General features: G+C 40.9%; 1 long non-coding RNA gene across 2 annotated transcripts in view; it reads right to left on the bottom strand.

The window, feature by feature from the left end:
* Window positions 1-16,827, bottom strand: part of LOC147582813 (uncharacterized) — a 394,038-nt gene that overhangs the window by 68,991 nt on the left and 308,220 nt on the right. Inside the window, exon 7 of one of the 2 annotated variants that reach the window (XR_015248788.1) lies at window positions 748-968. The exons of the other annotated variant lie outside the window; for it this stretch is intronic. This is a non-coding gene — a long non-coding RNA (uncharacterized LOC147582813). The remainder of the gene's footprint in view (window positions 1-747; window positions 969-16,827) is intronic. 2 annotated transcript variants of the gene reach the window in all.

Below are 16,827 nucleotides of genomic sequence, written 5' to 3'. Positions count from 1 at the left end.
GCTTCATGGATTCTGTCTCCCTCTCTCTCCACCCCTCCCCTAATCGTACTCTGTCTCTGTCTCTCTGTCTCTCAAAAATAAATAAAACATTAAAAAAAAAAAGAATTAAATGAGCTCATGTATGCAAAGTTCTGAGGAGATGCCCAACATGTGATAAGAAATCAATAAATTTTAGTTATTCTTACAATAATTGATATTATTGAGTTCTATATTTAATGCAATAGGTAGAATTTTGGCATTGTCAGATTAAAATGTGGTTCTGAAGATTATTGACGTGCAGAGATTTGTGTATATTCTGAGGCACAAACTGGCACCTTCACTGTGGTATGGTTTCCTTGCTCTCTAATCCCAGAAAGCGGTTAAACCTTTGTTTCTTTATGAAAAAGACCATAAGGAGAGTGAAATCTCTAGAAGAACTATAAAAGGTAATTTGGAGTCAGGTTGTCTTCAGGAAGTGGCTCTTGATGGAAGTGCATCAAAGAGAAATCCAGGAGCATGGAAAAAAATTCCATTGTCAAGAATCATTGTTAAAACTTGATTTCGTATAATTTGATCTGCTTAAAAAAGGTGATCATATAGCACAGTTAGGAACAGGAAGTCTACCTTCAGCAAAAACAGAAAATGGAAAATGGAGAAGTCAAGGAAGGAAAAACCTTCCCCTGCACTCCCCTCCAGTTTTTGGTTTGTTTCGTTTTGGTTTTTGGTGTTTTTTTTTTGCGTTTTCACATCTTTAGTGCCCACACTTACCTACATTACAGCTTTTCCAGAATTTCTTCCTAGTAGCTTTTCCAAATCCAGATGAGTCTTGTGCTAATCTGGCTTTGTATCCAGAAGCAGGACGATGGATTAAGGTGAGGTTTTCAGGATTCTAGTTTTGGAAATACACATTCTTCCACTTGGATTCCTTCGTGGCGTCAAATGTGAATTCAACACGGGACTTCTGCGGTCGGTCAGGAAATGAACAAGCTCTGTGAAGTTGGAAGGTACTTAGGGAATAAAGAACAGGACTCCATCCTATGGCAGTCCCCTCTCTCCCTCATCTCTCTTTGTCTGCATTTCCTTTTAACATGCCAGTGGTCAAAGTGAATAATGATGTTTTTGTTGTTGTTTAAGAGAAGCCCTTGAAAGCCATTCTGAGACTGAGGTCCAGAAATCTAATCTTTGTTTGATTCTGTGTTTAGTGGGGATTCAAATCCCAACTTAATTTAATCTTTTGACTTATCCTGCAGGTACTGCCTGATTATATTCCATTGCCACCAGTAATAGGATTGCAGGGACAGAATCTTGCTATTAGCACTTTGAGAAACAAAAGCAGAACAGAAACCTTCGCTGGTATTAGTCAATGAAACCTGCCGTAAATGAATGACTACCTCCCCCAGCATTTTCCCCACTGCCTCATTTTAATAAGCTATTGCAAGGATTCATATAGAAAGTTGCAGATCCCATCGATCTTCAGAAAACCTTGAATTTCAACTAAAATGCAGAACCTGAAATCCTCTGCCAATAGATATGTTAAAACAGGAACCCCCCACAACAGACAGGTTGTAGTAATGATTTGTTAGTAATTTTGATGATCTCCTCATATGTCCGTTCTTCTTAGGGTTTTATGATAGTTGGTGAGTTTTAATCAACAGAGAAATAACATAGAGCCTAGTGAAGTGGAAAAGGTTTCCATCTCTGTAATTAGGCTTTGTGGGTTATAGTCTTCTTGCCAGTTGGTGACCATAGATGAGTTAATAACCCCTCTCTGGTTTAGTTTTCTCATCCATGAAATGGGGACAGTGATACTATCTCTCTCAGGGGATTTTTGAAGGATTAAATGAAATAATGCATGGAAAGCCCTTGGAAAATTTGTTAGCTCATAGAAAATAGACAAGAAATAGTACCTATTATAACGATTAAGAAAAGAAAAAGAAAATTCAGAGACGTGGAAGAAAGAAATGTAACACTCCCTGTCAAAGAGCCATGATCGACCATGTTGTGTGCTCTTCCTTTAAGATTCTCCAACTTCATTTTCTATGAGGAAGGTGGAGCGTGTTCTATGGGGGGGGGGGGGGGGGGAAGCAGAGTGGAAAAGCCAGCTGACAAGGAAACATGTAAAAAGGTTCTTAAACTCAATAGTGATCTTTAAAATTTTTTTCAATGTTTACTTATTCTTGAGAGAGGCAGACAGAGCGTGAATGGGGTTGGGGCAGAGAGAGAGAGAGAGACACACAGAATCTGAAGCAGTGTCCAGGCTCCGAGCTGTCAGCACAGAGCCCAACGCGGGGCTTGGACTCACAAACCACAAGACCACAACCTGAGCCAAAGTGGGACACTTAACCTACTGAGCCACCCAGGCACCCCAACAGTGATCTTTAAAACCAAGGAGTATCAGATTTTTACCCGGCAGATGAACAGAGATGAAAACTATGTCAATACGCGTTGCTGTGGAGGGGTGCTGAGATGATATATTTATAACCATAGGGGCCTTCCTTGCATGTAGCAGTGGCCTATTTCAACTGATTTTAGCAAGACGGTAATTTGTCATAATATTATTGGGTCACTCACAGCATTTCTGGGAAAGCTGGGAATGAAGTCCAGGACTAGTGGCCAGCCACATGGCCTCAGGCGACATACACAAGTAGCCCCCAGCACTAGGTGCTGCCATGTGGCCTGTCAATACTCCATGACATTGAGTGCTGTCTCAGCTCCCTGCCAGTGTCCCTCTAAGAACCTGCTCTGAGGCTCAGAACCCGACAGCTACTGGGAGGATGTCCCTGCAGCATTTTGCTTCTTTGCCTCACCAGCTCCCATTCTAATATTGGGCAGGTCTGGGCATCTCAGTGCAAGAGCTGACACAACACCTTGGCTTCAAAGCAACATGGAGACATAAACACGACCATTTCAGCAGCTATAGGGGAAGGCAGCCTCCACCGCAAAACCGAGGGGATTCTTTCAACATAAAAAAGAGTCTATAGTATAAAGGGGAAAATATATTTGCACCATTGAAGGACAGCGTTTTATATTACCCATGAGAGTATAGCGTGGTTTATTCTTTATCTGAAAGCAATTTTGCAGTATGCTTCAAGAGGCTTAAAATCGTTCAGATCCTTTGACTTTCTAATAATCCCACTTCTGGTCATTTATCCAAAAGAAGTTATCAGAGAAGCAAATACTTATGTACAAGGACATTCCCTTGAGAGCTTCATATCTTGATCCAAACAAGTTGACAATCCCTAAATTTTTTAACAATTAGAGGATGATCCAACAATGTTAGGTCTATCATTTTAAATATTATTTAAACTAAGGGGAAAAGTAGGAACCGGGAAAACTCACATTTCCGAAGCAGTTTTGTGCTGGATGCTGTTTTAAGAGCTCCCCATCGTCCAACCCAATGGCACGTTGTCACCAAACTGGCACGTGTTAAGTGCTATTTTCTGAGGCACAGAAGTTAAGTGCTATTTTCAAAGGGAATTGAAGTAAATCGCCTCAGGGGAAGAGGAGAGAGGAAAGGAAGAGGGCTTGTAGAAGTACCTGTTGAATAGCCGTAGAGTTGTTCAAGGTGGTGGGTACACTTCTCTTTGTTTGAGAATCTCCCCAACATGTACCTTTGTTTCAGCAATAGGAAGCAGATTGTCAGGGTCTACTGCAGTGATGCAGTGACATTTCTTTTTTTATTTTTAAGCTTATTTATTTATTTGTTTATTGAGAGAGACAGAGAGACAGGGACAGAGAGAGAGAGAGAGAGAGAGAGAGAGAGAGAGAGAACGAGTGGGGAAAGGGAGAGAGAATCCCAGGCAGGCTCCACACTGTCAGCACAGAATCTGCTGCAGGACCTGAACTCAAACCATGGGATCATGACCTGAGACAAAATCAGACACTCAACTGAATGAACCACCCAGGTGCCCTCTAAACACTAACATTTCTGATCTCCTTTTTGGAGCTGGACTCTTTCCTTCCCATATGCCAACCAGATAATGTTTCTTTTAATCCCCAGCCTCACTCCTCATTCATCACTCTCTATAAAGATGAACTGTTGTTTGCCTTAAAAAAAAATCTATTTTATTTTAAAATGGTTTTATATTTACAGAACAATTGCAACAACGGTATAGAGTTCCTGTCTACCCCACACCTAGTTGAACACCTGACATTAGAATAGTGCATTTTTCACAATGAATAAACCAATAGCAATACACTATTATTAACTAACGTCAATACTATTATTCAGTTTTCCTTAGCTTTTACCTAATGTCCTTTTTCTGTTCCAGGAGCTAACCCAAGATGTCACATAACACTTAGCCATCATGTCTCCTTGGGCTCCTCCTGGCTGGGATAATCAGTCACTTACCATATTTTTGACAACCAGACAGTTTTGAGGAACACCGGTCAAGTATTTTGTAGAATGTTCCCCAGTGAGGATTTGTCTGATGTTTTTCTCATGATTAGACTAGCGTCGGAGATTTTTGGGAAGAAGACCAAAAAGTGCCATTTTCATCACATAATAGTACATCACACAACTTATCAACACAACTTATCACCATTAATATTAACCTAGATCACCTGGCTCAGGTAGTGTTGGTGAGGTGTTTCCAATACAAAGGGACCCTCCATTTTCTATACTGTGCTCTTTGGAAGGAAGTCACTATGCAGCCCTACATCTGAGAAGAGGGGAGTTATGGCCCCTCTCCTTGAAAGCATAGGATTTACATAAATTATCTGGAGTTCTCTCACATGGGATATTTGTCTATTCTTCCCCATTCATTTGTTTATTCAATCATTTATATCAGCAAGACTCATGAATATTCGTATTACACTTTGGGCCAAAACTACTTTTTTGTTGTTGTTGTTGTTCATATTGTTTGCTCTTAAATATCAGTAACAACACTGGATAAAACCATTGTCCAACCCAAACCCTGAGATACCTGAAGGCAGTTAAGAGTCAATATCCAACAAATATTTATTGAGCACCTACCGTGCACCAAAATCACATGGCTTTCTGCAGCAGATAATAATGCAGTTGACCATCAACCTTTTTATTATTATTATTATCTTTTGTCCAAGATCAGGTCTTTAATCTCAGCACGGAGCCAATCTGTCCAACGACCGGCTTCCGTGGCCCTTCCTTTAAAGGCTTCCTTGGGGAAATGTCTCTAACACACATTCATTCACTGGTGTGTTAGTGGGATCAAAAGCTTTCCCTAGTCTGCCATCCAGTACTCTAGGTCAGCAGCCTCTCTCATTCTTCACCATGCAGATTTCTTATCTTTCACCGGCTCCTTAAATGTCTCCCCATTCAACATTGACATTGTTCTTCTGAATAACGCGTAATTGGAGAGAAGATTCTAACGCGTGGACTCGTTCATCTTTCTTCTCCTTCATTTCCAAACTTACACATACCGACTTCCACCACCACTCTCTTCCATTATGCCTCCCATAATCCCAAGCCAGTTTCCTCACCTCTGTTCTTATTCCTCGCCTATTTCCCTGGAGACTAACTCCATTAAATATCCAATTCCTGTTCTTTTAATCCTCTGTCATTGTCAACCTGCCAACACATCCACCTTCATCATTGTTATCAATGCTAACATTTTTTCAGTTCTTAACTATGTGCCAGATATTGTGATGAGCACTTTATAAGTGTTCCATTTAATCCTAACGTCAACCCCATAATGTAAGCAATATCATTAGCCTCGTTTTACAAAACAGGAACTAGGCTCTATGCGATAAAGGGATTTGACCAATACCTTGTCACTGGAAAGTGGCAAAGCCAAGAAGGACCTTACAGCAAGGTTCTGCAGAAATGCTCTGATCTTCCCATTGACTCAAAGGATTGTTTTCTCTGCCTCTCACTGACTTTGTTCTGAGCAAAATATAAAATACACTTCGCACAATTTTCCCCTCCACCATACCACAAACATACTAATTCGTACCTCTCCTTCAAAGAGTCAATGTTCAAGTAAACTTAAAAACAACCATATTAAATCCTCAATCCTCTCCAGAGGGGACGGCGAGGAGGCAGCAAGAACAACAAATAAACCTTGCAAACAAAAATGTGGATTATCCAAAGTCACCAGGCAGTAAGTTTTAAGCCAGGCTAGGTGGGAGAAAACGGTATGCTTAACACATGCATAATGACAAATATCTCAACAAATGACGTCCTCAGGGGTAAGAGTGTGAAAGGTCAGAGGAGGGAAGATATGTATCTTGGGTCCCCAGGATGAATGCAAAGTTAAGAAAACAGGGCTTTGATGTTAGCCTCAAATGCTTTTGATTTCTTTTCTTACCTTTCTTTTTTTTTCTTTCTTTCTTTCTTTTTTTTTTTTTTTTTTTTTTTTTTTTTTTTAATGGACGAAAGAAGCCTTCTAACCAGCGAGGTAAATAGCTCATGGGTTATTTATTTTATCTCTATTCCTAGTTAAATTGAGTTCAAAATAATTAGATAACCCTGGAAAAGCCGCGACTGGTACTGTTAATTCCACCTAATGATTTTCCCGTGTAGTTGCCCAGCGAAAGGGGTTATCTGTGAAAACAAGCTTTAGACTATTAATAGAGTAAAATTACAACTTCAGCAGCTAACCCCAGGTAACATGGTTGTGGTAGGGTATTAAGACTCCGGGTTGGGGGCCAAGTTGCTCACTTCTCCCAAATGACCTTTCTTTTCTTACGCGGAGTTGACGGTTCCATACCAGACCTCACGGTTAACTTGCTCTCGACACCTTACACTATTTGTGGCCTTCATTGAGGGACCTAAGCAAACAAATTAATCACCCTGGCCCATAAAAATGACAGAATTCATATGGTAGCATTCTTCATTCTCTCCAATTTGTTTTCCTGAAATCCCCGCAGCGATTTATTTGCTGAATATGCGAGTTTTTCCCCCTTATGAAAATTACAAATTGTTGTCAAGGTTAACGAGTTAATATTCTCATTCAATATTTATTTTATGGGGAGACGGCAGAAGCACAACTATTCCTGTACTTCTCTCCACTGCAAAGTCTGGTTTCTTAATCAAAATGACAAGGACACTGTCCTTTGTATGATACTTGGAATCATCGAGACTAAAAAATGAGCTTTATTAATCAACAGACCCTGATTAATTATTATAAAGTGTGGTGCCTACATTTCTGTACATTTTAATAATTCCTGCAGAAGGCTAACAATGTCCCTGGAGGCTTGGAGGCTTTGGAGTTTGAATGTTTCTAAGCAATGTCACAATAAATAGTCGAGAGGAACCGTGTTCTTTCTCTAAGCCACTTTGCTTCAAACCGACAAACCAGGGAAAACCTTCTTTTTCCTATTTCCCATCTATAATTCATCATTTGCATACAAAGTAAGGAGCCAAGAGCCAGCAGCTTCATCAGCTTTCAAAATACCAGGGGACAGAGAGGGTGATTTATCGCAGGCCACGTGATCTAGTTCACATAATCAGAATATTTCTGCAGAAAACATCCTGACATGCTTTCTTGATAAGAGTGACCACACAGAAGATCAACGGGAGAAAAGCCAGGGGTCTGAGAACCTCCTGTGAGCTGTGATTCCCGGACCTCCTTTCCCAGACACGCCCAGTCGGAGTCCCTGTCAATAATGGGACATAGCCCATCCCAAAGGCTGCAGGCATACATGCGGTTTTAAGGCTTCTGAACCACTCCTTTAAAGTATCATGCCAAAAAAAAAAAAAAATTAAAATTAAAATAAATTTGAAATAAACATAAAAATAAAATAAAATAAAAAAGCATGAGAAAATCACCTAAAGCCATGGAGATCTTCTCTGTCTTGACTGTGGGGTTACCTCAGGGCATATGTTAGACAAAAGCATGGGCTCATGCCCTTAAGATCTGTGCATTTCACTGTATATCAATTTGAACTCAGTTTACATGTTGGAAAAAAAGAGCTTAGAGGAAATAAGAAGAGAATTAAAACAGCTATGTATCTATGTCTCTAACATCATTATCATCATCATCGAGATATATGTATATGTAAATATATGTACGTGTGTATATAAAGGTATATATATTTGTATGCATGTGCGTGTGTATACATATACCCACAGTCTATGACCCTCCACATTCTCCTGTTTCTTGTTCTCAAAATGGTTCTCAAAATACACAGCATATAATAAACATGCTGGAGCTCCAGCCATTGCATCAACATTCCAAAGGGGGGAAAGGCCAGGAAGCAGGAGAAAAGCAAAGAAGAGTTAGATGTTCCATTTTCATCTTCCACATACAGACCTGCGCTTTCGGCTCATTGGCCACCAGGTGTTACACGGCCCCTGCTGGGATCCAGTATGGTTGGGAGATGCTGCGTCTTCGCCGGGGGCTCACAATGATTTTGATGATTTTGGATACTGGTATCAAAGGAAGTAAGGGAAGATTAGATGTTAGGAAAGCGATGCGATGTGATGAGCCGAGGAGCCGTCTCCACACCAAGGTTCACAGTAGAAACTAAGTTGACTTCAAGAGCATCAGAGATACTATGTTTCTTCTTGCAAATTTGAATATATGGCCTGAGATCTGCACCAGCTTCATCGTTTTGGTTTTTTTTTTTTTTCATGTTTATTTATTTATTCTGAGAGTGAGAGCACGAGCAGGGGAGGGGCAGAGAGAGAGGGAGACACAGAATCCGAAGCAGGCTCCAGGCTCTGAGCTGTCAGCCCAGAGCCCGACGACGCAGGGGGCTTGAACCCACGAACCGTGAGATCATGACCTGAGCTGAAACTAAGAGCCAGATGCTTAACCGACTGAGCCACCCAGGCCCCTAGCTTCCTCTTTTATAACGTAACTCCTTGAGTGGGAGAGACAAGGATGTGGCCACAGACAGAGCTCATGGATTTGGGAAAAGCACACAGACTTTCTTTTCCATGGTGGAGCCCCAGTAACTATTACAATGTGCCGTTTGCAGTTTCAACAGTTACGAATTACTTTCAAAGTTTACCTCTCAGTAAAACTCTTTTTAGACTTCACCAAAGTCCAAATGCCCCCTCTGGAAATCCTACAGGTGACTCCATCACCCAAACCAGATGTTACCATGGTAAAAAAATTGATCCTGAACACCTGGTCTGCACATTCCAAAGAAACACAAGAGGGGGGAAATGTGATTCTACCTCATGATGTTTCTGGAAGGCAGTCCCTCTTCCTTTTTTAAGTCAGGCGTTTCTATCACATGTATGATAGAATCCTTATAAAACATCTATCGGATACCTCCACGGGACTCAAGCAGTGTGAGTTCAGGACACTTGCAGGTGCCCAGGTCAGAGTTTCATGGCTTTTCCTGCACACTTTTGCGATAGAAGCTCAGTGGGCACATCTCAGGGCTCTGGAATCCTGGGCCTCATCACTGTGCTTCCATTTTACCCCGTAAAGTACAAGTTCAAATCACAGATAAGAAGTAAATGAGATTATGATGTTAGCTTTCTCCAGAGATAACAGCAGTCCAGGTCATAAAACTACCATATGGCAGATTTGGCAGTCTTTCCTGAGTGCCATGGATTAATTATCACATAGACAGACTCCAGTCCCCATTTGCAAGCAGCTTGGTCCCCCTGTGGCAGAGATTGGCAACCCGGTGAAGGCGAGAGCTTGTATTATGTTTGGCAGGGACACGATGTGACCTTACTGTGGCCAGTTCTGTCATCTCTTAACATTTCGCTCATGATTAAGTTTATCATTTCAAATAAACACAAAATGTCAGGTCTCTGGGTCTACTTAACATGGAGAGCCAAAATAGACCTCTCTTTGATTTAAAAGGGTCCAGGCCAAGGAACGATCTGATTAGCTCTCCCATCTGACTTTTATTAGAGCTATCAGATAATACAGTGAGGGCAAAATCCTTGCTCCAACTGGCTAGTTGCCACAAACCAGACCTCCACAGGGTATCTGCCATATTTCCCTTGACATCTCTAGGTTTCTGACTCAAAGCGGTGGTCATTGCATTGATCCTCCTGGAGTTTTGCCTTTCATCTTGGCACCTACTCACCCTGAGTCAATTCTGCCCACGTTTATCCTGGTTCTCCATCCGTGGAGGATGCCTGATTGGCCTGGACCTTTCTTCTGTTCTGACTCTCGCTGATGAGGACAGATCAGAGTGCTTGTCAACCTCTGCCCATCTGGGGCTCCGGTAAATATTCCATTCTCTCAACAGACACCTTGCCACCATTTGCCACTGGACACAGGGTGTTGAATGATTTACTTCTCAAGTGCTTCTTCACTCAACTGAAACCGCCAAGCAGAAGGCTTGAGGGGAAATGCTCGGAGTCCGTTTAGCTCTAAAGACGTTGCTGTAGATGAGAGGCAACCAGTTGACATTTGTAATGAAGGTGCTGGAGACTTCCAACACTTCTGCCTTTGGTCCAGTCTCTGGTTTGTTTTGTGATTACATCATGAATAGCTGTGCTAGTCAATATCATATAACTACAGACTCCGTGCAGCTTTTCAGTCTAGAGCAGAAGTCAAAGCCTCTGACTGCGCTGAGCTCATTCATCCGTTCATTTATTCAGTAAGCATTAAAATGCTTGCTCCGGCTCCATCCTGTCATCGTGCCGCTCTTCCTCTTCGTCCTGCAGTCCAGTGGGCCTTCCCTTTGAGCTTTGGACAAGCTGAGGTCCTTCCTCCCCAGGGAGACTTCTGCCCTGTTTCTTAATTCAATGTTTCCCTTCTCCATTCTATTTGACCATAGCTTGCCTGCTTCCCTTTGATTCGTTTTCACATCTCAACTCAAGGGTCCCTTCCTCAGAAAGTAAAAGGGAAATCCCATGGTCCGCCTTCACAACAAGAAGTAGAAGCAGAGAATAAAAACAATGATCACAGTTGTAATTAATAAACTGTGCTGATGACTTATTAAATATTAACCCCCCTCGCCAGCACGTAAGCTTCGTGAAAGTCATGACTCTGTTTTGATTGATGCTGATCCTCGATGGCTAGCCCAGTGTCTTGCCCGAAGTGATGCTCAATAAATATTTGCTTATTGATACACTGAGCACTTACATGTGTCTCCAGGAGGGCTGCTGCTGAAGTGTTGGGAGAAGTGTTCCTGGAGGAGCTCACAGGTAAGGCATGAAGGGAAAACAAAGGATGGCAATCGGTGTAGAAAATACTATAATACATTGCAGGTCCTGCGATGGGTAAAAAAGGTTGGTATTAAAATACGTAGATTTCCAATACCCTTTACCACATTGCTATAACCCTCACTAACACCTTTGAGGGGAAGGTAGATACAGATACAGATTTTTTTTTAAAGCCAATTTTCAATTCATTGAACTTGTCAAACAAATAATACTGTGAAAGCCTAAGTGCTCTTGATTTTCAAGAACCAGGCTTGGTTCAGAGGAAAAGAAGTGGTTTTATCAGAATTCCAAATATCAGTGGAAGAGCTTAAAAGACTGTGGAAATGCTGTTTCATAAGGAAAGCAAACAAGAGAAGCAGCTATATGATGATGTTGTAGTCTTATTATCACCTGGTAAAGAAATTTTCTTTAAAAAATTACACTGGGTGAGAGAAGAGTTTTGTAGAACAGTATCTAAGAAGCAGCCCCAGCCTTTCTCCCCTCATAAAGAACAACCTTTAGTGGGAGAAGTCGGGTGTCGGACAAATTCTCAGATAGGTTTGGAAAATCCTGGGTCATGAGTACTTGTAAGTCACTTCCTCTGGCATAGCCCAGTCAGCCTGTAAGCCACTTAGAAAAGGTCCTCTCCCATTCAACACACTACTACAAAAACATGGGACCAGCAAAACCAATATGGCACCCATGCAGTCTATTAGCAAGGGCTGAGACATGTGTCCAGATGCAGAGTTCCAAGGACAGTGTCATAGAGCACCGATTGTGCCAGCATGGTAATGAGGAAACCAGCCAAGAGTTCCTGGGCTCCCAAGGAGCACAGGGTATACGCTAAGGTGTAGAGAATGGACAAAGAATGCAGAAATGCTAGCTATGAGAAGGAGATTCCAGAACACGATCCCCAAACACCAGATGAAATAACCTATTAGTAGTGGAGACCAGCAGAGCCAGAGGATGGTATGAGCCCTGGACAGTTTCTTCTTCGATGCCAGGATGACTGTCTCGTCAACAGCAATGCTTCAAAAATTATAAAACCCAGGAAGGAGGAGGATAGGTAGAGAATCTTAGATATTACTGGAAATTATTTTGGTGGTGACAGAGGTGATGAGATTAAGAGTTTTCAGCCATTGGTGGAAATCAAGGCACTTGAGTTAAAATTTTATTTTAGTTATAGGAAGATAAGTCTACATTTCTGCAGCATAGATTATGTGACTGTCAACATGTTGAACCTGCTACAATGCAGGTTGCCGAGAGCTAATGAAAGGAATGACCAGGTCTGTCTGTCAGTGAATAGAGGGAAGGTATTTGAGTTGGGTCATGAAACCTAAGTAAGAATGTATCCACTGAAGGTGGTCGGAAGTGAATTCCAGGCAGAGGGCGTAGCGGGTACTCAGGGAAAGGGGCACAGAAGAACACGGCCCAGTCAGGGAGCAGAAAGAAGGTCAGAGTAGCTAGAAAACATCAGCGTTTCTAAAAGAATGAGTCTGGGAAGTTGGGGTGAAGCTAAGTTAAGGAAAATATGCTCAATCCTGCAGCCTCTGAAAATGGAAGTTTTTAAGAAGAGAACGAAGTTGTCAGAGTTTTCCACAATGGGAGGGAAATGGGAATCACTTCTCTAAAGGATAATTTGGCTTTTTCTCTGTCTTAAATGCACATGACTTTGACCAAGGAATTCTGTTCTAGGAATCTGAATTAGAAATGTTAGCTTGCCCATGTCCACAAAGCTGTGTGTGCCTAAAGATGATTACTGCAACAGTGTTTAAAATAGAAAAAAAAAAAAAAAAAAAGCAGGTAGCCCCAATGTTCATTGTAGGGGACTCTGATATAGTGAATGGTGACATATTATACAAAAGTTAAAAGGCGTAAGACTCATTATTCCTGAAATTGAAAGATATCCAAGGTATAATCAAATTCCAGCTTCATCCCTTTAATAACGTATGTTCTTGAGCAATTACTTTAACCTCTATGTGCCTGTTTTCTCCTGTGCAGAACAGGGATAGGAATATGCATATCTCATAGAGTCATCATGAAGATTAAATGAGTTCATACGTATAAAGGGCTTAGAAAAATATCTAATGAATATTAGACACACTATGCATTATTGTTATTATGTATTAAGATAGAAAAATAGCATAGCACAATATGCATAGTGTCATTTCGTTGGGGGTAAAAAGACATAGGAGGGCACCTGGGTGGGGGCACCTGGGTGGCTCAGTTGGTGAAGCAACCGACTTCAGCTCAGGTCATGATTGCACAGGTAGTGAATTAGAACCTCATATGAGGCTCTCTGCTATCAGCACAGAGCCCGCTTCAGATCCTCTCCCCCCCCCCCCACTCTTTCTGCCCACCCTACATGCACTGTGTCTCCCTCTCAAAATAAATAAACATTTAAAAAAACATATGAAACTTAAGTGACTGAAGTATTTCTAATACCTTTTTTTTTTTAAGTAGGTTTCACACCTAACACAGAGCCCAAGGTGGAGCCTGAATTCACAACTCTGAGATCAAGACCTGAGCTGAGATCAAGAGTCGGATGCTTAACTGACTAAGCCACCCAGATGCCCCTATAATACCTTTCTGAAAGAAGGCCAATGGAACTGTTGGCAGGTGATATATCTAGGAGTTGGAACAGATGCTCAAGACTGGCAGGGGAAGGGGGCCAGTTTATCATTTTATTCCCTCCTGTACTGTTTTTAATTTAAAACACATAATATGGAAGCACCTAGGTGGCTCAGCTGGTTAAGCATCCAGCTTTGTCTCAGGTCATGATCTCACATCTGGTGGGTTCGAGCCCCGTGTTGGGCTCTGTGCTGACAGCTCGGAGCCTGGAGCCTGCTTTGGATTCAGTGTCTCCCTCTCTCTCTCTGTTCCTCCCCTGTTCTCTCTCCCTCTCTCAAAAACAAATAAACATTAAAAAGATTTAAAAAATGTTTTAAACAAATAATATGCTTGCATTACTTGTAAAATGACCAAAAAAAAAAAAAAAAACCAAATTAGGGATGATGTTCAAAATATGTATTTACTAAATCATTTGAGGTAGATCTACATGAGATGATGTCAACAAATACAATATTTAATGGAAAACGGTGGCATACAATAAATGTCCTGATCATTAGGATGCTGTAACAGGTTTGGAAATTCTCAAGCTCAAAAAAAAATGACCACGGCCCTGTGTTCCATTCAAAGTGCCACCTTGGAGGTGGAAAGAAAAGGCTTCCAATTATTATTATCATTACTATCAAATATGAACTATAATTATTAAATATTATGTCAATATAATTATCATTATCATTATTATCTTAGCTTCATAATGTACTAGCATAGTGACCTTGGCAGGTTTTATAACTTCTCTGGCTTCTTTTTCCTTTGAGTATAATAATGGTCCTTGGCCCCAGGTAGCAGTGAGGATTAAATGAGATAATGCATGTAAAGCACTTTGCAAAGTGGTTAGCATAGAGTAAGGGCTCAAAATGCATATTAATAATAATAATAATAATAATAATAATAATAATAATAAATCACCTCTTCTTATATATTTTTTAAATTTTTTTAATGTTTATTTATTTTTGAGAAAGAGAGAGAGACAGAGCACAAACAGAGAGAGAGGGAGACACAGAATCCGAAGCAGGCTCCAGGCTCTGAGCTGTCAGCACAGAGCCTGATGCAGGGCTTGAACTCACAAACCATGAGATCATGACCTGAGCCAAAGTCGGACACTTAACTGACTGAACCACCCAGGCACCCCAACACCTCTTCTTATATTAACCATACTCAAGGTCATTTTCCCCCACTGAGGCCATTCTACTGAACCCCATGCAAAGGAAGAACTGATTCAAAGAAGTTTCTAAGAAATTTGAGCTTCTTTCTTATGGACACCATTCTCTACATGGAGAGCTTAACCCTTCTAATAATGGAGATACCTGATTTAAAAAAGAATAGTTAATGAAAAATTGACCTACCACGTTCTAAGCATTTTGAAGCTCAGAAACTCTGGCAGGTGAATATATTTGGATAAAATTCACTTCCAACTCCTGACAAAAACGAAAGCAAATAAAACGACAACAGTTGCTTTCTCTGCCCAAAAGAAAATGTCCCATGTCCCTGTCCTTTGATGAGATGATATCAAGAAGCCATCATTCAGTGCCAATTCATGAGAATCAGCAATGCACTGTAGTAAGATTAAGTCATGGCAGGGATGCAGGACAAGGGTGTAATTAACACTGATGAGTGCTTGGATTTTTTTAAAACCAACATCAGGAAAACCACACAAAACTACAATGTAATGTACAACATTCTCCTGAGCTGGCAGGGGAGTGGACAGCATGACCCACAGGGTCTCTGTTCCAACTCGAATTGCTATTATTCTCTGGGATGTGATGTCTTAATCAGAAACAATAGCTTGTCTAATTGACTAAGGTTGGGGGGAGCCCTGCTACCTCTCGCAGATATCTCAACAGCGAGCGCAGTAAATGAGTAATGCAGTGAAATTAAGAAAGGACAATTCAGACAGTGAGATCAATTAGATTGTGAACAGTCATACAAGCAGAGGCCCAGAAGCTTCTTCACTTGAAGTGCTTAACACTAGAAAGGTGACACAGAGACACTTTCTGCAGAATTATCTTTTATTTGCAAGATTACATGGGCTATTTTTTTTCAAGAGTAATATTGAAGAATGGCTCACATTTATAATGTGCCTCTCACTTAAGGAGTTTAAAAATATTCACATATATTATGTGTATATCTCTAGTTGCCATCACAAAATAATTTATTATAATCCCAAATTTGCAGATGTGGAAATTAAGACAAGAGTGATCTATTATCTCTAAAATACCATATATATTATCATACATAAAGTAAAATATAATATACGAAGTATCTTAAATGAGAAGTAATAGTCCTGGTACAAAACCCTAATGTTCCCTAATATATATGAGGAATATTGCACATAAACCATATAGCGTAGCTATTTTTGTTCAAACCCTTGCTGGCATGTAGCTGGACAAAAGCAGGAGAATCTTCTCTCTGAAAGTCAGTTTGTTAGAGAGGATTTGCTTATGCAGTTTGAATATGGTTTTTCCATAAGTTTGACTGCCAAGTTAGAATGCAGTTTGAAAGCAAAGGATACGGGACTGAGAGCCAAGAGGCCTGCCACTTCCTGACTAGGCATGTGATTTTTTGGACAGGTCACTAAACATCTCTGGAGTGACATTTCCTTAAAGTTTCCACTGCCAAGGACTCCCTTCCTCTCCCCCCTTTCTCTTCCATCCCAAGAAATTCACACTTATCAATTGCACTGCATTTACTCTGTATCAGACCAACCACCCCAACCCCTTATTTATTATTATTTTATTATTATTATTATTATTATTATTATTATTATTATTGCTATTTGCTCATCACCTGCCAATAAGAACCTGATTAGGAGGCAACCGTTATTATTATACTCAAGTGAACCAACAACTTGATCTGTTGCTTTATTCTGGGTAAGATGTACACTAATACTGTAGAATATTAAAATGGGTCCATGCCTCTCCATTCCTCCCTATAGGTCTTCTACAGGTTCAGGAACCCCAAGTCTGGAGCCACCAGACTAGGTTCCTCCAACTCCAATGAACAAAGAAGAGGTGAGAAAGGACAGGGCTGATCTGAGAGCCTTGGTCCTCTCAACAGCTCAGAGCTATTCTGTTTCACTACAATTGCCATTGGTGTGGGATACCTAGAACCAGATTGAGGACCTTCCAACCTTTAGATAGAAACTGGAAATCCCAGCTTCTATGCAAAACGTCATGTTT

The sequence above is a fragment of the Puma concolor genome, chromosome A3 (genome assembly GCF_028749965.1).
Source record: "Puma concolor isolate L17-30 chromosome A3, mPumCon1.1.hap2, whole genome shotgun sequence".
Lineage (NCBI taxonomy): Eukaryota > Metazoa > Chordata > Mammalia > Carnivora > Felidae > Puma > Puma concolor.
This window is presented reverse-complemented; position numbering and strand designations above follow the sequence as displayed.